Here is an 8120-nt window from a genome sequence, read left to right as displayed (position 1 = left end):
ACTTCTTTTTGCATCTTTCATCCAAAAGTGCCTTCAAAATATAAAACAAATAATATCATGGAATTTTACATATAAAACATGGATAAAACATTAGGAAGAATTAGGTGAAACTTTAAAATAATATAGTTACATTAATGGTACAAATGAGAAAAGATGTGGCTACTGGTCCCTCTTTAGTGAGGGGGAGAGATTGGAATACTAGATTTGCTGATAGGCAGGAGAAGGATCCTTTAGAGTACACTGCTTTATATGTACCACCAGCATCTCATCAACTAAGTGTTGAGGAATCATCTAGACTCCAGGCTGGGGTTGGTTCTATTCAAGCTGGGGATTTAACACCTGAGAGAGTTGAACCGCAAAAATAAAAAGAAAACATCGATAGTAGCCCCTACTCCTGTTATGGACCCCACCATAATCGCCCAGATAGTTAGAGCCATGATCGAGTCTATCCATAATATAATAGCTCTAACAGCCCCAAGAGCACCAGCAGTTTTAGTACCACCAACAACCTTGGTTGTCCCTACTACTATTGATTCTGACAATGTAACTGCTCTAGTACTGACTGTAAAGAGTAGTATGAGGGAGTTGGGATGTGAGCCCTTTTTAGGCGAACAAGATGTAGAGATTGCAGGTAAATGGATGCGAAGAGTAGAGAACATTATGACTCAAATGAAAGTACCCAAGGATTGGCAGGTGAATTGTTCCACATAGTTGCTAATAAATAGAGCCCAATCATAGTGGGAGGTGATATAGTCCAGGAGGGATACTAGGACATGACCTTGGAGTGAATTCAAAAGATAATTTGAGATGTAATTTTTCTCTTCTTATTAGTGTAGGATCAAAGAGCATGAGTTTTGAAGTTGAAACAATGGGACATGTCAATACTAGAGTATGAGAGGAGGTTTCATGATCTCTCCCTATTTGCTTCATAGTTCATCGCTACTAAACAATATATGATTAATAAACTACGTGATGGATTATGTCAAGAGTTAATATAGGGATTGATTGCTTTACGGTTTGAGTCTATTAGGGAGCTTATAGAGGCAGCTCAGGCTTTAGAAACATGTATAACAGAGGGCCACCAAGGCCAAACAATATTGGGTAAAAGGAAGGATATTGATGTATCCTTAAGTAAACCTTTTTATTTGAAAAGGGGGAAACTTCTATTTAGTCACATTAGGAGAAAAGAAGGGATAACAGTTGAGACTATTTAAAGTTTTAGTATTGGACCTTTTAGAGGACAGTAGAGCAATATAAGTGGATCCAGATTACTTATAAGGATGTCAAAGCAGAGGCCAATTGTTTATCATCTATGTATCCAGTATGGACAAAAGCATCCTAGAGATTGTTCCACCACACCAGGGCAATGTTATGTATGTTGAAGAGAGCATAGATAGAGGGATTGCCTATTTTTGGGTACGGGATGCTATTACTACCATGGGCATGGACATGTTAGAAAGGATTGCCCTTGGAAGGTAGAGTTATTCAGACACAGTGGTAGATACAGAGCCAACAACAGTTGGTTCTAGTGGATCGACCAACTAGAAAAACTCAGTCTGGGGCCAGTGGCAATAGAAGTCGTGTTAGGGCACAAGGGGATCAAACTTAAGGTAAGGTGTTCACCATGACACAAGAGGAGGCTCGGGTTACCCCTGATGTTGTTTTAAGTACCTTGCTGTTAAATCATCTACCTATCTATATGTTATTTGATTCTAGAGATACCCATTCATTTGTTACACATAAGGCAATAAGAAAATTAGGAAGGATTCCAAGTAGAGTTGGGAAAGGGTTTATCATTAGTACTCCTTTAGGAAAACATGTAAATATTGATATAATATATATGAGTATTAAACTTGAAATCATGTGAGGTGTGAGACACATGTAGATTTGATTCTCGTGAGGATGCATGATTTTGATATTATATTAGGAATGGATTGGCTGGCTAAGCATAGGGCCTAAATGGACTGCTTTGCAAAAATAGTAACATTTTCTGGATCTATGGGTAAGAGAGTAGTATTTCAAGGAGAAAAAAAATGTCATATCTAAGTGTCTTATTTTCGCTATGACGACATAAAAAATCATGAGGAAAGGATGCAAGGTTTATCTCACCTTAGTCGTGGATGTCCATGGAAGAAAAGGTGAGTTGGCTAGCATCCCTATAGTAAAAAAGTTCTTAGATGTGTTTCCAGAAGAACTACCAGGATTACCCCTAGAGAGAAAAGTAGAATTTCAATTGATACACTACTAAGTACATCCCCTATAACCCAAGTGCCATATAGAATAGCGTCGACAGAGCTAGCTGAACGAAAAATATAATTGCAGGAATTATTAAAAAAAGGGTTCATATGTCCAAGTAATTCACCTTGGGGAGCCCTTATATTATTTGTAAAAAAAAAGTATGAAACTTTTCAATCTGCATTGACTACAAACAGTTGAATAAGGTGACAGTAAAAAATAAATATCCACTTATATGAATAGATGATTTATTTAATCAAAGAGAGCTAATGTATTTTCAATGATAGATTTGAGCTTAGGGTATTACCAATTAAGAATAAAAGAATAAGATATAGCAAAGACCGCTTTCAAAACCCGTTATGAACATTATGAGTTTTTGGTGATGCTTTTCGGGTTGACAAATGCTCCTGCAGTATTTATGGATTTGATGAATCAAGTATTTTGACCTGACTTAGATAAGTTGGTGGTGGTTTTTATAGATGGCATACTAGTGTATTCCAATACATATTTAGAACATGAACAACATTTTAGGGAGATTTTGCAAACTTTGAGAGAACATCGGCCATTTGTCAAGTTGAGTAAATGTGAATTTTGGTTAAAGAAGGTGACTTTCTTAAGGCATGTTATATAGGCTGATGAGATATTTATTGATCCAAGAAAAGTAAAGGTAGTGTTAAAATAGGAGAGGCCCACTAATATGACTTAAATTCATAATTTCCTTGGTTTGGTTGGTTATTATAGAAGATTTATTGAAGGATTTTCTTCTATAGTAACCCTAATGACCTGATTGACCCGGAAGGAAACAAAGTGGGAATGGACAACTGAATATGACAAGAGTTTTCAAGAACTAAAGAAGAGGCTTACCACTGCACCAGTGTTAGCTTTACCCTTAAGGAAGGAAGGTTTTGTGGTATATAGTGACGCATCCAAAAAGGGTTTAGGGTGCGTAGTGATGCAACATGAGAGGGTGATTGCTTATGCCTCTAGACAGTTGAAGCCCTATGAGGTCAATTATTCAGTCCATGATTTAGAATTGGCCGCATCTAGTATTTACTTTACGAGTGTGGAGGCACTACTTGTATGGGTCTCGAGTTTAGATTTTTATAGATCATAAAAGTTTAAAATATTTAATGAATCAAACAGAGTTAAATATGCTCTATCTTTCTACCTTAGGACATTAAGGACAATGTGGTTAGGGACAATGTGGTTAGGGGTAGAGGGTAGTAGTTGATATTAAAACAATGTCTCGTTTTGGTTGGGGGGAGAGGGTAGTAGTTGATAAAAAAAAATTGTTTTTCATTTCATAAAGCATGTGCATAATTGTTGTTACTAGGATGGCAGAGTAAAGGAGTTCTTTTGTTAAAGTGACTCTTGAGACGCATCTTAGTAACCATTCTTAACAAGGTCTATTATAATACTTCCTGAAATATTCAGGTTTACAAACTCTCGTATTGTTACCACTTTATTCTGCTCATATACTTATTTAACATGTATTTTTAAACCTTAATTTACACACACACACTTTAACATATGATTGTGGGTTGCATATTGGATTATTACATTATTTATGTTCTTTTGTTGAAGGTAACAACTAAAGGAAATGGGTCCTATATAAATTGTAAAAAAAAAAAAACAAAGCCAAAAAACAAAAAAAAAATGATGATAATAAAAATGTAGACAAGTTTGGTTTTGTAGCCTCCCTAACCTAAGCAATTAAGCCCAAAGGGGTATTTTAATACCTAATACCCTAAAGTCAACTGATTTAGGAGCTATTGGCCCAACACTTATTACATGGGTTGAGGAGAAAAGCTTAAAGGAATCAAATATTGCACTATTTACATAGCAGTATCTGTAACCTAAGTTATTAAGCTCGAAGAGGTGTCTCAACATTTAATGCCCTAAGACCAACTGGTTTGTGAGTCATTAGTCGAAAGCTCATTACATTGGTTAAAGATGTATTACATAGAATTTACAAATTGATTTTGAAATGCTTTGATTACTAGGACCTAGTAATAAGCTGGTTGGGAGTGTGGTCACATACATTAAGTGGTAGACTTTGTAGAGTATCCTCATCATTTTCAGAAGATATGGCCAAAGAAGATAATCAATCACTTCATAATGAGAATAATGAGAATAACCGTGTTAGAATACTTAGAGACCACATGAATCCCACAAGAACAAGTGCACCATCATGCATAGTTTTTCCTCTTGATGCATCACATTTTAATTTTAAGTGAGGCATTATTCAACTTTTACCCTCTTTTCATGGCTTAGATTTAGAAAATCTATACTTGCATTTAAGGGAATTTGAGGAGGTCTGTAACACCTATAATGACTTAAATTATAACATGAACACCATCAAATTAAAGCTTTTTTCTTTTTCATTAAAAGATAAAGCCAAAACATGGCTATAAAATTTAAGACCTAGATCCATTCGTGCTTGGGATGAAATGCAACAACAGTTTTTAATGAAGTTTCCTACCTCAAGGCACCAACACTATTGGATTGAGTAGAATGACACCACAAAACCAGTTAATCTTTGATAAGTCAGATTCAGTTCGTTCAAGAACTGAAGCATGCAAGAATCATTCTCACATTTTCCCATCTCATAGAAAAAACTTTTTTAAAAGACAAATCACCACTTTCACTCAAAAACCAAGAGAAACATTTTATCAATGTTGGGATAGTATCAAGACTTGCTTAATACTTGCCTTCATCATGGTTTTGAGATATGGAGATTGGTTTTATATTTTTATGAAGGCTTAACACCTAAAGATAGACAAATAGTTAAATTAATGTGCAATGAAATCTTTGAAGATAAAAACCCTTATGAAGAAATGGAGTACCTAGACTTGCTAGCTGAAAATGATCAAAATTGGAACACTATAGGCATGTATGAGACTCCAAGTAAAATCCAGCCTCATACATCTAATAGAGGTATGTACAACCTTAGAGAAGATCATGAGTTTCAAGCTAAGTTTGCATCTTTAGCTAGAAAAGTCAAGGCACTAGAATTGAAAAAGAGTGGTCAATTAAAATCTATTCAAGACATTGTGTGTTGAATTTGTGAAATAAATGAACACTCAACCAATAATTGTCCAGCCTTGCTTTTTTTTAAGGAATGTCTCCATGAACAAGCTCATGTCTTAAACAGTTTTCAAATGCCCAATTATAACTCATACTCGCTAACATACAATCCTGTTGGAGAAATCACCTAAATTTTAATTGGAAGAGTGACAATGCATAAACTTCACAACCACAGTTTCAAGCACATCATAATTTCCAAAACTTTCATGGATATGCACCCCGCCAGCACTTCCATTTTCTCATGCCATGACCAATCAGGAAGAAATCGAGGATGAAAAAGGCACAAAAAATGTTGATGCGGATCTTTTATCAAAAGTGATGATAGATTCGACACCCGACATCACACCAATCTATGATTACTTTCCTAATAAATCGCTACATTCTCTTAGTTCAATGCTTTGGTTTACTAAAAATATCAGTTTTCTTGCTTCAGGATTTTTGCCAGCTCACTAGAGTACAGAAAACAAAAGAAACTTTTTGAGCAATGTGCAAAAATTTTATTGGGATAACCCTTACTTATTCAATTATTGATTTTCTAACCTTCTTTAGTTTTCTTCTTCTTTTTATTCTATTCCTACACATACATGAGAGTGTAGTCACGTATATTAAGTGGTAGACTTTGTAGGGTATCCTCATCATTTTTAGAAAATATGGCCGATCATAATATCCTCATCATTAAGTGGTAGACTTTATAGGGTATCTTTATCATTTTAAGTGGAAGCCTATCCCCGACCTATGAAGGGCGTTTAAGTCGTTCTTAGACGTAAAACCAAGGGAAGATATGACCTATAATCACAACCACCTCTACATACACATGTTTTTTTAAATAAATAAATAAAGAGAGAGTATATGTGTGTGAGACTCTAGCTGGCCTATATATAGCTGGTATGATTGCCTTTCTAATTTCTCATATATAAAATCCTATCTTCCTTCCTTTCATTTCTACTCAACCCATACATTCAACAAATATAGAAGTGTGTAGAAATGGCAAGTTCCTCAAGTCATCAAATAAGAAATATTTGTGTTTTCGCTAGATCTAGTCTTGGGAAAGAAAAGGAGTTTTTAGAATTAGCAAATTATCTAGGTCAAGTGCTAGTCGAGAGAAAGATTCATTTAGTATATGGAGGAGGCAGTCTTGGGTTAATGGGAGGTGTGTCAATAGCTGCATTTTTAGGAGGTAGTCAAGTTTTGGGGGTCGTCCCTGAAGCTTTGGCACAAGGGGACATCATTGGAAAAACAATTGGAGAGGAACTTCAGGTCTCCACAATGTCGGCTCGAATGAATGCAATGTTTAACCATGCTGATGCTTTCATTGCTTTACCAGGTGGTCTAGGCACATTGGAAGAGATCTTTCATATTTCCTCTTGGGCTCAATTGCACATTCACCATAAACCCATAGGTTTGTTAAATGTTAATGGTTATTATGATAAGTTGTTGTTTCTTGATCATGCTATAGAACAGGAATTTCTAACATCTTCGGCATGAAAAAGAATACTCTCTTCTGCTGCTACTAAATTGATTGACCAACTACAATCTTTCATTCCTGTAATTGATCCTTCCATAAGTCGCATAAATTGTCATCTACAAAAAGCCGTAAAAATCTTAAATTGGATTTGAGTCTTCATTTGTGAATCTTTGTGTCTTTTGCTTTTATTATTATATTTTATTGTTTCTTATATTTGTTTAAGTGTGTTTCAAGTTTGTAAGTGTTCATTATTTCAGGTGATGTCTTCTATACTCTATCTTTCTACGTTAGGATATTGAAGACAATATCTTGTTTTAGTTGAGGGGGAGGGTAGTAGTTGACAAAAAAAATAACTAACTATGTTTTTTATTTCATAAAGCATGTGCAAAATTGTTGTTACTAGGATGGCAGAGTAAAGGAGCTCTTTTGTTAAAGTGACTCTTGAGACGCATCTTAGTAACCATTCTTAAAAAGGTTTATCATAATACTTCTTGAAATATTCAGGTTTAGAAACTCTCGCATTATTATTACTTAATTCTGCTCATATACTTATTTAACATGTATTTTTAAACCTTCATTTTCACACACACACTTTAACATATGATTGTGGGTTGCACATACTTATTTAACATGTATTTTTAAACCTTTATTTTCACACACACACTTTAACATATGATTGTGGGTTGCACATTGGATTATTACATTATTTATATTTTTTTGTTAAGGGTAATAACTAAGGAAAGGGATAGTATATAATTTGCAAAAAAAACACACAAAAAAACAAAAAAAATAGCAAAAAATAATAATGATAATAAATATGTAGATAAGTTTGATTTCGTAGTCTCCCTAACTTAAGCAATTAAGCTCGAAAGGGGTGTTTTAACACCTAATACCCTAAAGTCAATTGACTTGGGAGCTATTGGCTCAATACTTGTTACATGAGTTGAGGATAAAAGCTTAAGGGAATCAAATATTGCACTATCTACGTATCAATATCTAAAACCCGAGTTACTAAGCTTTTAGAGGTGCCTCAACACCGAATGTCCTAAGACCAACTAGTCTGGGAGTCATTAGCTGAAAGCTCATTACATGGGTTAAAGATGCATTGTGTTTTAAGTCACATGTATATATATTTAAAAAAAATAAAGAAAAAAAAATCTCAACCCTAGGAAGTTAACCTTAAACATTAGAATAAGAATTTTGTTTTCTTCCAAGTAAAGCCCCATAACTATGTGTCGATATATTGAGCATAAAAGGAAGGTTTATTAATATCTTGCTTAAGAGGTATTGAGCATATATATAAATTTAATGAGAGTTTGTTTAGCTGGATAGA

Source organism: Populus euphratica, unplaced genomic scaffold, assembly GCF_000495115.2.
Source record: "Populus euphratica unplaced genomic scaffold, PopEup_1.0 scaffold514.1, whole genome shotgun sequence".
In the NCBI taxonomy this organism is placed as follows: domain Eukaryota; kingdom Viridiplantae; phylum Streptophyta; class Magnoliopsida; order Malpighiales; family Salicaceae; genus Populus; species Populus euphratica.
This window is presented reverse-complemented; position numbering follows the sequence as displayed.